Genomic DNA, 16,109 nt, shown 5'->3' with positions numbered 1-16,109 from the left:
ATCTTCCTACAAGATCTGACAGGAAGGTGATTCCAGACAGCCAGCATGCCTTTATTAAGAGCAAGTGCTGCTTGACCAATCTAGCAGCTTTCTACAGTTGAGTGATTACATCAGTGAACAAGGGAAGACAATGGGTGTCATCTGTATGGATTTCTGCAAGGCTTTTGACATGGTCTCCCACAAAATCCCTCTCTCCAATTTTGAGAGATATAGAATTAGATAGATGGACTGTTCAATGGGTAAGGAACTGGGTGGATGGTCACACCTAGAGGGTAGTAATCAATGGCTTAATGTCTGGATGGAAGTAGGTGAGAAATGTTGCTACCTAGAAGGTAAGCAAAAATTGTCTTTAATGAAGTAGGAAACCCAAAATAATTTCATATATGAAAAAGCCCTGTGAAATAAGAGCAGCCAGAGAGGTGTCACTTAGAAGGCAAGGAGAGTTGTTTGTTTCTAGCACAGTAGTTGAAATTCCATGTCAAACTGTGGACTCTATTCAGTAAAGCTAAGTATTGGACAGACATGATGTTTTTTTCAGCAGAAGTGTATTAAGTTTGAGGTAAGATACATTGTGAAGATGAAGCCAGAGTAAATTACTTCCCATTTTAGAAGGCAAACCTGCCTAGGAGAGCATTATTCTTGTAACAAGTTAATGAACAATTACTGTAATCTTTTCCAAAGGTTTTCCTGGAAAGCAAACAAAGAACAACCACCTGAAAAAAAAGAAAACAACCCAACCAAAAGAAGCAAACAACAAAACAAAACCAAGCAAACAAACGAAAAAAAAACCCTCCCAAAAAAATCCAACTAAAACCCAACCAAAGTAACTAAGAAACTGGGATGGGAGGAGGAAAGGAGAGCGAACTGACCTTGTTGTCAGTCTATAAAGAGATAGCAGAGTTATGGGATTGAATAACAATCTTCTAGTCCCAGAAAAAAAAAATTTAACCCTGTAGCCTGAACCTGGGACAGAAACAAAACAGAAATAGTTTTCTAACATGCAAGACATAATCAGGAGCAGTTGTTTGGAAAAGTGGATTTTGTTAGCAGTTTATATCTGAAAATATTAGGAGACTCCAGACTAGGATCAAAAAAACATTCTTGGCAGACCTAAGCACTCAAGTGGGAAGACTCAAATGTGCATGCTCCAAGCTGAGACAAGAGCAAACTGTAGTTTACAAGCCATTAATTTTATCCACCTTCAGATAAATCTAGTTTCACTCCTAGAGCACGTATTCTGACTTATTTTCATTTGAATGGAATGCAGCAGATGTGCCCCTAAGCTACCCCATGGTGTCAACCCAAGTGCACTCTGCAAGGATAGATGTCAGGCTATCTTCAAATATTGGCTCTCATTTTGGACTAGAAGACTTGTGTAGGCCACAGCCTTAGAGACTTATCTTAGAAACTTGTGCTAGTTTGAAGCAGGGTAGAATGTTTCGGTGAGAAGAAGTAGATCATAGGCTGTGAAAGGAAAACAATGGTGATGTCTACTGCCCTCAGAGTCTTGCTGAGATGTATGGGAACAAGAAAGAAAAACATTAGATAAGCCATTTTTGCTGCACTCTCTGGCTGAGCTGCATCTCTCTAACCTCACCTGCCACTCACCTTTGCTTCTTAACCTCTTGGCTGAACCTCTATTCTTCCTTAGGACTGGGCTAAGGTTGAGAGGGGCAGGGGGAAGGTGCAGGGGTGGTTGAGAGCCCCTCCTGGGGACTCAGGTTTCTGGGAGGGGAGTTGTGTTTCTGTATTACCTTTTACCTTGTATATTTCTGTCTATAACTGTATATACTGTAAATGTCTGCTTGTATATTGTGCTAGCTGTAAATAAATAGCTTCATTTATATTCCCAGAACTGGCTGAGACTAGTTGGGTACTTCTAAAAGTTGGGGGGGTGGGGGGGGGGGGGGGTAACACCCAAACCATCACAAAACTTTAGATATCTAACTTTCAGGTATGTTCTCTTTAAAATATGTCATGCCAGATAAGGCAGACCAAGAGTTAAGAGACAGGAGCATGGCAGCTGTGCAGGGCAGAGTGGCTCTGGGCATGCACACTGAAGGGACACTGGCATCTAGAGAACTTTGAAACTTCAAAGGATGTACTTGGTGAGTTTAAATATCTGCAAACTACTGTGTAAGGTTTGGTTTTCTTTTAAACTGAAAAATCTGAATGTATATATTTCTTTCAATGCCATCAGAGGCATTAGACATTGATTCTGCATCTGGAGCTTAGCTGCACAATTATTTTTATTCACATCTCAGATTGGTTTATAAAACCATTTGATATCTTGTGTGTGGATAGGTTCTTAGTGATTTTAAAATCTATAATCTATTGATACTTCAGTACTCTCATAAAGCCTTTCTAATTTTCTTCAAATTGGTCTGAAAATCTTGGTTTAAATCATGTTTCCTTTCCAGAGCTGGCTTGACCCAAGAATCTTCCTGCCTTATCTATGAAAAAAGCACACTACAAGACACTCACTTAGGCAGAAGTGCATAAGCAAGTTGTTTTCATGTACATTTTTTTTTTTTTGTTGGTAAGCCTTCACAGTATCACCAAGGTTGGAAGAGACCTCACAGATCATCAAGTCCAACCCTTTACCACAGAGCTCAAGGCTAGACCATGGCACCAAGTGCCACGTCCAATCCTGCCTTGAACAGCCCCAGGGACGGCGACTCCACCACCTCCCCAGGCAGCCCATTCCAGTGTCCAATGACTCTCTCAGTGAAGAACTTTCTCCTCACCTCAAGCCTAAATCTCCCCTGGCACAGCCTGAGGCTGTGTCCTCTTGCTCTGGTGCTGGCCACCTGAGAGAAGAGAGCAACCTCCTCCTGGCCACAACCTCCCCTCAGGTAGTTGTAGACAGCAATAAGGTCACCCCTGAGCCTCCTCTTCTCCAGGCTAACCAATCCCAGCTCCCTCAGCCTCTCCTCATAGGGCTTGTGCTTGAGGCCTCTCACCAGCCTCGTCACCCTTCTCTGGACACGCTCAAGCATCTCAATGTCCCTCCTAAACTGGGGGGCCCAGAACTGAACACAGTACTCAAGGTGTGGTCTTCAGCAAGTGTACCTCTTGTTAACTAATTAGTAAAAACACTACAGCCCTGTCAGTGTCCCAAAGTTGTTGTTGACCAGCAGAAATACTGATTGAAAAGAAAGGAGGAAAAAAAAAAATCAGCTCAAGGCAATTGGTAGCCCACAGTCTTGAAAGACTGCTTGAATTCTATCTCACAACCACAAACAGTGGGTGCTAACCATGGTGGAGGCAAGCATTGGATGGCTGGAAATCTACTCAGTACCTCATATCACTGCCCGCAACACCACCCTGGGCCTGCAGAGACATGCCCTGTGGAGACATGGTACTCCAGAGAGAACTGAGTCTGATAATGGGACCCATTTCAAGGACAACTTTGTAAGCAATTGAGTAAAAGAACATGGGCTCGAGTGAGCTTACCATATCCCATACTACATACAAGCCACAGGAAGGATTGTCACAAAGGCCTGCTGAAAACCACCCTGAAAGCTAGGGGGGGAGGAACTTTCAAGAACTGGGAGAAGAACCTAGCAGAAGCCACCTGGCTTGTGGATAGCAGGGGATCGGGCAACCGCACTGGTCCTGCTCAACCTGCCCTACTGCCTATAGTTGAGAGAGATGGAGTTTCCATGATCCACAACAGGAATCTATTGGGGAAAACTGTGTGGGGTTCTCCTGCTTCTGAGGGGGGGAACAATACATTTTTTTGTATCTTGCTTCCCCTTCCCTACACCTCTTTGTAACTCCCCTACCTTACATACCTTCTATCTATTGTTAAAGTGTTTTCTCTTTTAACTTCCAAATCAAAGACAGGCTATTCTATTTGGGTTTCTTACCCTTTTCCTCTCTACATCTAATTCCTTTCTTTCCAAAGGGTGGGGGGAGAGGGGAAGGCATCTGTTGCAAAGGGAGAAATAACTCATGAGAGATGATATTTTTTCCAAAATGAATAATGTTTATTAATTTTGATATTCAGAACTCTCACCACCCCCAACCACTAATTTTAATGATATTTCAGTTCTTACAGAGTCATGGAAACATTCTATGGATAATATCTAGAAATAACCAGCAAAAAAATAAACATTAATTGAACTGGAAGATTCCTGCAGTCAAATGCCACTTGTCCACTAGATGGACTCAAGGAGCTCTGTCTGCTTATGGCAGAAAGCAATGGAGAATGACAGAAAGACATTGAAGCATTGACTCACAAATTATTATTACTAGTACTCCACTCGTGAGGGTTAGCCACAGTCCAGACAGAGCCCAAATGCTTTCAGGGGACTCTGTCCCATCAGATGTTGAGACTTAATTCTTCCCAGGGATCTGGAGAAAGGAGGCAGACAATGTTCTTGTCTCCTGGCTCCTCTGAATGACCTGTGTATGGCCAGGACTTCTAAAGAGGATTTTCAGGAGTAGAGACAAGATGCCATGCGATGTGCAGTCTCAGCACGATGTCAGGCTGACCACACAGGACGATCAGATGAAGGCATCCAGGGTCTGCTTCTGGTAACTTGCAACAGTGGGATTTACCAGCAAACACAAGGCAGTAGGCAATTGCAGCAGGCAGCAGCAGAATGGCACGTTGTTCACTTGCGCATCTCCTTTTGTCAGTGTGGTCCAACATTAATCACCCTTTGGACACAGAATAGCCAATCAGGATGGCAGTTAGCCAAACCTTGCTATATTAGGTAAAGCCACAAGCTCATTTTTACCCAAACCTGGGAAAAAGCACAGGCCCTGCACTAGGCAGGCGCAAGCTAAGTGTGTGTACCTTGTTTACCACAGGACCCTGGGCAGGCCAGACTCAGTGGCTCCAGGTTCTTTTGTGTCCTTTTCCTGCACTTAGAATCATGGAATCAAACAGGTTGGAAGAGACCTCCAAGATCATCCAGTCCAACCTAACACCCAGCCCTAGACAGTCAATTAGACCATGGCACTAAGTGCCTCATCCAGTCTTCTCTTGAACACCTCCAGGGACGGTGCCTCCACCACCTCCCTGGGCAGCCCATTCCAATGCCAATCACTCTCTCTGGGAAGAACTTCCTCCTCTATGATAGAGCAGAAAAACATGCCTAGGCAAGGCAGGACATGTATAAGCCTATTTTGGGCTTATCAGGCCTACCATGACAACATCCTATTACTGTATTGGTTCTATTAGCTATATTTTGAGTCTCTGGAAAATTTAAACTAGAACCAAGACACTTGGCAACTCCTAGTCCCCTTTCCAAGGCTCAATCAATACAATATATTCTCTCCAACCCTATACACCTTTCCTTTTTTTTTTTCCCTTTTTGATAGAATAGAACAAAGAGATTTCTATTGATAATTGGCAAGAAGGCATTTTAGGCAATCAGAGGTTTCTGAAATTATAGACTTAAAAAGGAGATCTGTATTTTAACATAAAAGCCATCTGAGGCCTTTTTGTCTGAAAAGCTTGGGAAAAATCAAAACTATCATCCTCCTTGGAAGTTTTTCCAATATCATTAAACATTTATTTCAGCATAGCAGTCCTGCAAAACAAGCGGTGATCTTGTGGTTAAAGCAGAGAAAGATACCATCTGGGTTTCATTTGCAGCTGTGCTACTGACTTCCTTTGACACCTTGAACAAGGCATTTAACATCACTATGGCTCAGCTGTAAATGATAATTAATTACACTTGTGTCCAAAAGCTCCAATCAGGATGAGACCCAAACATGTCTGCTCTCATACAAACCAGGTCTGACAGTGTCTCTGCCCTGAAGAATCTAATTTAAAACAAGATGCAGCAAGCAAATCTGACACAAAAAGAAAGAAGGGAATAGACAAGCTGAGGGTAATGAAAATAAGATAATGAGGTTACTTGGGGAGCCATTACAGGACTTGAATGTTCTAAAGCATTAATTAATCGATTAATTAATTAAAATTAGCTCTCCCTTACTGCAACATAACCTCTTCACCATGGATTTTGTGTAGATGCCATTGTAGAAGAAAATCCTCAAGAATTACGTAAATGAGGGTAGAGGTCAAGGCCTTTGGGTTAGGTCTGACAGGTTAATCTATACATCAGAGTAGTACAGAAAGAAGTGTGGAGCTGCTAAACAGAAGTTCAAGCCTGACATCCCTAGGGACAAGAAAGAGCAGAAATAATCACGTAAAAAAGGGCAATAGTTTTCTTTTTTTTTAATTTGTAAATAAAATGCTTACTACTAGAATGTATTTGCTTTTTTGTCTTGCAGCAAATGCCAAAACTGAACAGCAATAGTGCAGATGTCAGATTGAGCTTTTTTATTTCACTTGTCGAACTGTGTCATCTTCACTTCCCCAAGTAGCTGATAACAAGCAAAGATGTTAAAAAAAACCAAGCAGCAAATCACCAGCGACTTGTGCCTTTTCTTTCACATATCATTGCCATGCTTTTCCTGGCAAAAGAAATGAAAACCAAGGACTTGGCCATCAGCAATAACTTATTTTTCTTTCTTGTATGTCTGGTTTCCCTGCTATTTGAACACCATCTTCTCTTATGGGTCAGCTCATGTCACAGAAACGTTTTCCCTGTGTTCCTGTTGCCTATTTTGAATGCCATTTTATTCCTCTGAATTACTCTGACTTTACTTATTTGGCTTCAGTATTTTTATTCTGTTGTATATATTTACCATAGTTTGATCTGAGACCAGAAGATTATCTACGTTACCCAGGCATATGAAACAGGCTATATAATTTCACTACGTTTATGTCTGCAGAGGGGACCAGTGTAGCAGGCAGGTGGACAGAGCAGAGAAAGAATCCAGATGTGCCACAGTGTTAATCTGTAATAGGTAACTGGAGTCCTGCAATTTGGTGGAGCAGGAAAATCTGTAAAATAGGAAAGAGCTTTCTCCTGTCATCAGCTGCAAAACAGATACAGCAAAGTTTTCACTTTCACAAGCGTAGCTGAACAACTAGATCTGTGCTTAACATTCATATGATTGTGTGCAGCAATAGATAGGGTGGAGCAGATTTGAAAACAAGACTGCTCTTGTTCCTAAAAAAGAGGTTTAATTTATTTGAAATGTTAAAGTAGGGCAAAAAGAATTTTCAGAAACATTCACAACCTTAGATATGGGGAGCTTTATTGGAAAGGCCAAACCTGAGTGTCAATCTCCTTGATGCAGGACAGAAGTTAGTCTCAAGTTCTCCTTGGAAGCTTCATCCTATATGCAGTCATTCAGTGATATTTACAAGACTAAATACTTTCAGGGAAATAAAACTGATTTCTAATTAAGGAGGTTTTGCTTGGCTTTCCCCCTGCCCTCAAGTGGGAAAAGGCTGCTTCAATAGTTTGTGTCCCCACTCACCTAGAGATTAAGTCAATGGAAAAATTCCTCTGACTCCAATATGGCAAGATTTCAGCCTAAGAGTCTAGCTTACTGCTACCAGATAAAAAACACAGTTTGAAAGTTCTGAGAGTATCCAGCATGGGAAATTCACTTACTGGGAATCAGGTCACAAATGGGCAGAAATGTAATTTTCTTTAATTTGCTGACAGCAGTATTGTGATTTTCCCTCTCTACTCAAATCTTTTAAACAGCAACTTTAGATCTGCTCTTCTCAACTTATTCTTTTTCTGGTTGTTACTATTTCTTTAAAGGTGTTTACAACTACATGTGGGAGAGGGGAAGGAAAATTGAATAGACCTTGCAAGTTTGGAGAAATCATTTAATTATGTAAGAAACAACTTGATTGTTTATCCTAGAAAATGCAAGACTGTGGAAAAATGTCATGTGAGACTTTCATGTGATGCAGCTAATGGGAAATACCAAAAAGAAATATCAATTAAAGTGTTACCAAACATAAGAAAGAGCTCCAATTGCAAAGAAACATTTGTTCATTATGCTTTATACACAGTTTTACCACGTTGCTTAGTTTAATTAAAGCAGAAGCTAGACTGCTGCTCACTGGTTTAGCAGGTACCACCAAATGAAGTTTATTTAATTTTCTAAAGTAAGAAAAGCAGGGTAAAGTTAATTAAAAGTTAATTATAGGATGATGAATCATTCACATTCACAGTACCAGTGTTGCCCAGATGATTACTGATGTCACCCTTCTAGAGCACTCCTATGGTTGCAGGTTTTTTCCACCAACAGCATGAGGTGCCTTCTACATGCCTTTTTTTTAGTTCCACCAATATTTTAATCAACTAATTCAGAAAGAAGACTGAAAGGGGGGGGGGGTGGGGGGGGAGAAAAAGCCCTCCCTCATTTCTTCCCATTTTTTTTTATGCTTTCCTCAGGCATAATTTTCATTTAGACTTCTGATTGCCTTTTAAATTTGACAGAATATACCTATAAAATTTGTTAGTAATTGTTTCATTTCCCAGCCTGGCATGTGTAGTTAACCTTGAAAGACTGATTGGACATTGCCTGCACTGAACCCAACCTTTACTGGCACCACAAAGGTCACAGAACAACTCTCCCTGAACCTCTGCCTTTAAATATAAGGTTCTGTACATATTGGAATTACAGTGCTTTTACTGCTCATTAATTCATCATTAAAAAGATGTTAACTAATCACTTGCTGTAAGGCTTCAGTTTAAAAATCTCTCTGGCATGAAGTGCCCTGTACCTGGCACCTAAAAACCTGAAATCTTCTTGGACTAGCAGAGTATTTGTAGAAAACATGATGAATTTATCGTTTTATGCCAAAACAAAACCAAACCAAAGAGAAACAAAACAAACAAAACAAACACAGCTTGGGGGAAAAAGGTGATGATGTTTCAGTTTGGCTACACCAACAACAATATTATCATTCCACACCTACATTATGGGAACATCCCAAAACTTCACTTGCAACAACTATTTTTTCTTTTTCTAACTGTTGCCCTAAGGGAGAATTCTTTATTAAAATATCTTTAGTCTTTGCTTGATAACTTACTTACAAGTATTATTAAAATAACACAGCTCCCATCCTGAGAAACAACAGAATCAAAGCATCATGAGAAGGGCAGCAAAGCTGGTGAAGGGCCTGGAACACAAACCCTATGAGGAGAGGCTGAGGGAGCTGGGGGTGTTTAGCCTAGAGGAGGCTCAGGGGGGACCTCATTGCTGTCTACAACTACCTGAAGGGAGGTTGTAGCCAGGTGGGGGTTGGTCTCTTCTCCCAGGCAACCAGCAAGAGAACAAGGGGACACAGTCTCAACTTGTGCCAGGATAGGTATAGGCTGGATATTAAGAGGAAGTTCTTCCCAGAGAGAGTGATTGGCATTGGAATGGGCTGCCCAGGGAGGTGGTGGAGTCACCATCCCTGGAGATGTTCAAGAAAAGACTGGATGAGGCACTTAGTGCCATGGTCTAGTTGACTGGCTAGGGCTGGGTGCTAGGTTGGTCTGGATGATCTTGGAGGTCTCTTCCAACCTGGTTGATTCTATGATTATTTTGGGAAATTGAGCTCCTTGCCACATACTTTAAGGCATGAAAATAAAGGCATGATATATTGGTTATAGTGGGGAAGCTGTGATGTTTCACAGATGTGCTAAGTACTACAACACTGACAGAAACACAATCATTAATACAAAGAGCAATTTTAAAAGGCTGAACAAATATACGCATGAAGCAGAGACATATGTGTGAGATATTCCAAGTGACAGAACTTTCTAGTAGTTTTTAGAGTTGAAAACCATGTCCTAAGTGGAAGGCTCACATCCATACATATACAACACCAAAACAAGATTAAAAAGTCATTAAAATCAAACATTTTCAATCGAGGAGATATAAGAACCAGAGCTATGAGGAAAGACTTGTTCTAGCTCCTTATGTGTACAAATTTAGATATGGTCTAATTGTGAGCACAATTATTTCTTTTGCTTGCCTTGTCACTGGGGTATGAAGATAATATCTTCTAACCCATGGGCATAGATTTTGTCCATCAGACTCAGAAGTAACAGACATGATCTATTATCCATCAGGCAAATGGGTCTCTAGAGGAGGAAACAACATACATTTGTTTTGTGGTTTGCAGTTGGTCAGAAGATAGCAACGGGCTGCTGAAATTTCTACCTCACAAGGAGAATTTTGAGCTAAGTCTGAAACAGGACTTGAATACAGTTTAGTCATACACAGATGCTTAAATATATCCAGAGAAGGGCAATAAGGCTGGTGAGAGGGCTGGAGCATAAGTCCTATGAAGAACAACAGAGAGAGATGAGGTTGTTTAGCTTGGAGAAGAGAAAGCTCAGGGAGGACCTAATTGCTGTCTGCAACTACCTGAAAGGAGGTTGTAAGCAGGGAGGGGTTGGTCTGTTCTCTCAGGCAACCAGCAACAGAACAAGAGGACACAGTCTCAAGCTGTGCCAGGGCAGATTTAGGCTGGATGTTAGGAGAAAGTTATTTGCAGAAAGAGTAACTGGCCATTGGGATGGGCTGCCCAGGTAGGGGGTGAAGTTTCCATCTCTGGAAGTGTTTAAAGAGGCTGGATGTGCTGTAACTTAGTTGATTAGATAATGTTTGGTGATAACTTGGACTTGATGATCCTGAAGGTCTTTTCCAGCCTGACTGGTTCTGTGATTCTGTAGTGCTCTGACCTGGCTTAACACAGTCAGGATTTCAACTCGTACCAAATAAAGCTACTTTTAACTTACTTTGTTACAAAACAAGACAGTTTTAACCATTCTGACATAAAAGAGTGTCAAAGAGATTTGAGTTTTACTCTACTTACCTTGTTAGAAAGTCTCAGACATTTCCTCCATGCTAATTCAATGCTTCTCAAAACGTTTCACAGATTTACTTCTGGCATTTTTACACTTTCACAAGAGAGCAGAATCAAACAGCTAAACATATAGGAGCTCAACCAGCACCCATTGGTGGTATTAGAGTGATCATCAAGCCTATACCCTGCCTAACCGGGGGGCCATCACCAGGCCCCCCGGCCTTTAAGATCCCACTCCCATTCACCCGGTGCGCACCACAAGGACTCACCAGTGATGAGATGAGGAGGATCCCTCTGCCCAGTTGGGCAAGCTTAGGGCTTCTGCCTTTCCTGAGGCTGATTATAAAGGGCAGTGAGCAGGGAGAGCAAAGTGGTCACACCTGGGGTGGGAGGAGACTCCAATAGAACCCAGGTGCTCTGAGTTTGGGGGATAAAATGGCAAAATGCAGTGTGGAGTGGAAAAGGGGCAGGTGTGGTGGAAAAGGGGAGGTGGTGCTAAATGGAGGGATATGGAGAGGAAAATAGGAATATGGGGAAAAAGGAAGGATATGGAGAGGAAAGGAGGAAGATGTGGGAGAAAGGAGATTAAAAAATAATAAAAATAAAAACTAAACCAATGTTTGCACTGAAACCACTCTTTTCATGACCAACCCTTTGTCATTTCTGCTTGGAGTAGTAACCAGACATCTTCACCAGCTCACTCTGTTGGCTGAAGAAGAGCAAGTCACACCTGTCTAAGAGGAAAATAATAAGGAAATAAAGAGGAAAACTATGAAAGAAAAATTAAAAAGAACAACAAATACAAATTCTAAATAAATACAAAGCCTGAGGTCTTTCAGCAAATTCTCCATGGGAGAACAATATGTCCTTTTGGCCAAGAGGTTCAATGGCATCCTGGGGTGCATCAAGAAACTTGTGGTTTGCAAGTCTAGGAAGGTTCTTCTCCCCCTCTACTCTGCCCTACTGAGACCACATCTGGAATAGTGTCCAGTTTTGGGTTCCCCAAGTCAGTAGAGACAGGCACTTGCTGGAGAGGGTTTTTGAGCACCTTCCCTATGAACACAGACTGATGGAGCCATTTATTCTGGAGAAGAGAAGGCTGAGAGGGGATTTGATCAATGTGTATAAATATCTGAGGCATGGCAGTCAAGTGGAGGGGGCCAATCTTTTTTTTTGGTGGTCTGCAGTAGTAAAACAAGGAATGATGAATACAAACTTGAACATAGAAGGTTTCACCTCAACATAAGGACAAACTTATTTACAGTGAGGGTGACAGGCTGGAACAGGCTGCCCAGAGAGGTTGTGGAGTCTCCTTCTCTGGAGGCTTTAAAAACCCACCTGGAGGCATTCCTGTGCAGACTAACCTAGGTGATCCTGCGTTTGGCAGGGGAGGTTGGACTTGATCTCTGGAGGTCCCTTCCACATTAACATTCTGTGATTCTGTGATAGAATTGGCAGATGGTTTTGAAAAGCAGCATGAAGTGGACCATATTTCAATCTATCATATGACACATTCAGGAGCTGCTTCAAATTCTGTGACATCTCAGCTATCTGGTTTGCCAAAGCAGAGCACTGGTCCTGCTGACAAATGCAGAGGTATGAATGAAACCCTCATTTGCAGTATGTTTATTGCTACAACAATATAATAGTAGCATTTGGTGGGCTAGGCAAGATGGAACTGTTTCTTTTCCTGCCACGGATCAAGAAACTCAGACACTTCACTACCTGGATTTAGGAGGAGAGTATTATCTGTGCTGTTTGCCAACCACGACTGAAGGCTACATCTTCGTTAGAGCCATTGAGTCTTTTTCACAAACAATTGGTAGAACTAACTTTTGTTTACTTACCTTCTTTTATGCTACAAAATTGAGTCCAGTGAGAACAGGCCTAGGTCTCTGGTAACTGAAAAGTTTTTGGGACTGTTAGAGCAGTGGAAATCCTGAACTGCCATCCTTCGCTGTGTCCCTGTCTCTGAGAATGGCAAAGCCCTTTTGAACTGATGTTGCCAAGCAAATGTTTCGATCAAGTGACTTATGGCCTTAGATAACAAGCACTTGTTGCACAAAAATTAGTAGGGTGATGTGCTTCAGAAAAACAGAAATTATGCAACATCAGGCACAAACATCTTCAACATTGCCAACTAAACGGATCTGTGAAGGGAACCATAAATACAGAAGCCATTATAGCCTAGTCAATGTGCATTCTAGGTCTCTAAGCAGTAACACTGAGCAGATCAGTAACAGAATCTTTCATAATTTGCAATCTCTGCAGAAACAAAGAACTTCTGTTGTATTTATTATCAGATAGCAGCATTCCTGTCTTGAAATCAAAATACAACAAATACTTCACTGACCTGTGCAGTTATTTTGGTCATGAATAGGGGTTCTGTTTAAGATCAGCAGGAGGACACCATGCTTCTGAAAGTTAACTACAGAACTGTTGAAGCAGACTCTGTTGATGAAGATCTCCTGGCTTCAGGCTCCAAGTCTCTCCATTTGCTGTTGTATTTTTTTCTTCAGCAGAGTTAATTTAATTTATAACATATCCAGAGGGTTATTGTGTCCTCGAGTATGACAGCACACATGTAATATATAATATAGTATTACTGCTAACTTCTGCAAAAAATAATTTGCTTGGGATCACAATTTTTTTCAGATTTGGTATTTTAAATACTTATTGGTGGTGGTTACAGGTATTTGTTGCAGAAAAATCTGCCATTGCAATAAAACTGTGTACTTCTTCAATAAATGTATGAATTCAGATTGAAAATAAATAAATTAATAAGATAAATTTTAAATTAAACAGGTGATAAAATACCTTAAGTCAGATTTCTAACTCTACATGCAAATATATGCATATATAATTTTGTATACGTATGAAGAATACCTGTTAAAACCATTCAATGTAGTAAAGCATTGCAGAGATTATATTGCCATGCTCTCTTCTTTCAGGTGGCCAGCACCAGAACAAGAGGACACAGCCTCAAGCTACGCCAGGGGAAATTTAGGCTCTAGGTGAGGAGAAAGTTCTTCACTGAGAGAGTCATTGGACACTGGAATGGGCTGCCTGGGGAGGTGGTGGAGTCGCCGTCCCTGGAGCTGTTCAAGGCAGGATTGGACGTGGCACTTGGTGCCATGGTCTAGCCTTGAGCTCTGTGGTAAAGGGTTGGACTTGATGATCTATGAGGTTTCTTCCAGCCTTGGTGATACTGTGATACTGTGATACTGTATTGGAAGAAATGTGCCCAAATTATTCCACATGTTGAAAAAATTAATGCATTTGCAATACAAATATGTGGAATACATACACACTAATATCTTGGTCTACAAACATTATTTGTTTAAGGAATCTGATAGCCTTATGGTTCTAAATGAATGTGTCATGGATTGCTAACTTTGAGAAATGTGAAATTTGTCTCATGACATACATGTGAAAGCAAGAACAAAGAAATACTATATTTTCTGATAAAAGAAGCTATTTCCATTGCCCTACACATTTCATTGCTTTGTCACCACCTGAAGTATTAAAAGCTATGGATGAAGAGATGCTGTTTGTATCTACTCAGAGAGAACTACAGAGATGCATATTTCACATTTCATTTTCTTGATTTACTTTTCCTGCATATTGTCTACTTTCTATCTTGCCACACTGTACTCTAACATTCTTTCTGAGGTCTGTGTGTGAGGCATGACAGATGGTGCCCCACCTCAATGGTAGAGGTGCAAACATTCCCTAATATGCCATTGTTGTCCTGAAAGTTACCTATATTTCAATGTCGAATTCCAGACCATATTTATTGATCTATCTGTTTTAGATTTTATAGTATGTTCATTATCGTAACATCTGGGGACCCACAGATATGTTCTGGAGTGGGACTGAAGTGAGATGATGAAGGAGAAAGAAGAAAGAAGAAAATGATCTTTTTCCATCAGTTTCTCTCCTGCATAATGGAGAAAAATAATCCCCTTTAAAGCAACTAAGGTGGTGGATCAAAGCTTTTCTTTTTACTTTCCCTGCTCTTCCTTTATGATTTTATCTTTCCCTGCCTCTTTCTCTTCCCCCTTTTCCTTTCACAAATTGCATAAACTCCTACTCACAAGCTATCATTTGATTTGCATTTGTTTCCTCACAGACATTTTCTTTTCTTCCTATATTCATTTCTTCACCAAAAAAAAATCATTTGACTGTTCTGAGTCATCTTGTCCCAACATCTGCTAGCTCAGGTAATCTGAATCCCAGATCCTTTCTCTGCATTCCCAAATGTCATCATCCCCTCCTACTTCTGTATACATATCCTTCCCTGACCAGCCATTATCTGACACCTTTCCCCTGCAATGAAGATTCAGTCCATTTTCCCCATGAAGAAATTCTCTGCACATAGGCTGAAAATCTTCCATTGAGCCAGATTCTTCTTTACCCATCACCTTCATTCTATCCCAGTCTCCTCAGAACTGCTCCCACTGCCTTCATCCAAATCCTTCCACGCAAACTTCCTATCCTATCCTGTCTTGTCCTGTCCTATCCTATCCTAAACATTATGATGGGATCACCAACATAGCAATCAATCACCTTGCAGAAAGCTAAAAAGTGAGTTATATTTTTCACAAGTTCTGTTTGTTGAAGGAAGCAAGCTCATAAATATATGGGACTGGGTGGCACAGGGTACTGAAGGAGGTCATGAAAACACTCATCAAGCCATTTCCCATCACTTATCAGCAGTTCTGGCTAACTGGGGAGGTCTCAGCTGATTGGAACTTGTCAAATGTGATGCCTATCTACAATAAGGGCCCAGGAAGGAGGACCCAGGAAACTACAAAACTGTTAATCTGATTTGGTGCCAGGGAAGGTCATGGAGCAGGTCATCTTGAGTGACATTATACAGCATGTGCAGGGCAATCAGATGATCAGATGCAGTTAGCATGGGTTCATGAAGGACACATCCTGCTTAATGAACCTGATCTCCTTCTGTAGCAAGGTGACATGTTTAGCAGATGAAGACTGTGGATGTTGTTTATCTGGACTGTAATAAAGCCTTTGACATCCTTTCTCACAGCATTCTCCTGGAGAAAGTGGCTGCTTATGTTGAGGATGGGTGGGCAATTTGTTGGAATATGAACTGTCTGGATGTCTGGGCTCAAAGGGCGGTGGTGAATGGAGCTAAACCCAGATGGCAGCAAATCACTAGTAGTGTTCCCCAGGGCTGAGTTTTGCAGCCAGATCTCTTTAACATCTTTTTCAATTACCTGAATGAGGGAATTGAGTCCACCCTCAGTAAGTTTGCAGAAGACACTAAATTGGGTGGGAATGTTGATCTCTTTGAGTGTAGAAAGACACTTTGAAGAGATCTGGACAGGTTGGATCAATAGGCCAGAGTCAATTGTATGAGGTTTATAAAAGACAAGTGCAGGGTCCT

The 16,109-nt window shown here is 41.2% G+C and overlaps 1 long non-coding RNA gene across 1 annotated transcript; it reads right to left on the bottom strand.

Moving 5' to 3' along the window:
• Positions 1-3,970: 3,970 nt before the first annotated feature.
• LOC135175072 (uncharacterized) lies at positions 3,971-11,003 on the bottom strand. Its single transcript, XR_010302204.1, has 2 exons — positions 10,966-11,003; positions 3,971-4,668 (listed from the first exon to the last, which is right to left on the bottom strand). It is a non-coding gene; the product is annotated as an uncharacterized LOC135175072 (long non-coding RNA).
• Positions 11,004-16,109: the final 5,106 nt, after the last annotated feature.

The sequence above is a fragment of the Pogoniulus pusillus genome, chromosome 4 (genome assembly GCF_015220805.1).
Source record: "Pogoniulus pusillus isolate bPogPus1 chromosome 4, bPogPus1.pri, whole genome shotgun sequence".
NCBI lineage: Eukaryota > Metazoa > Chordata > Aves > Piciformes > Lybiidae > Pogoniulus > Pogoniulus pusillus.
The sequence above is the reverse complement of the archived record's forward strand: the minus strand, read 5'-3'. Positions and strand labels throughout refer to the sequence as shown.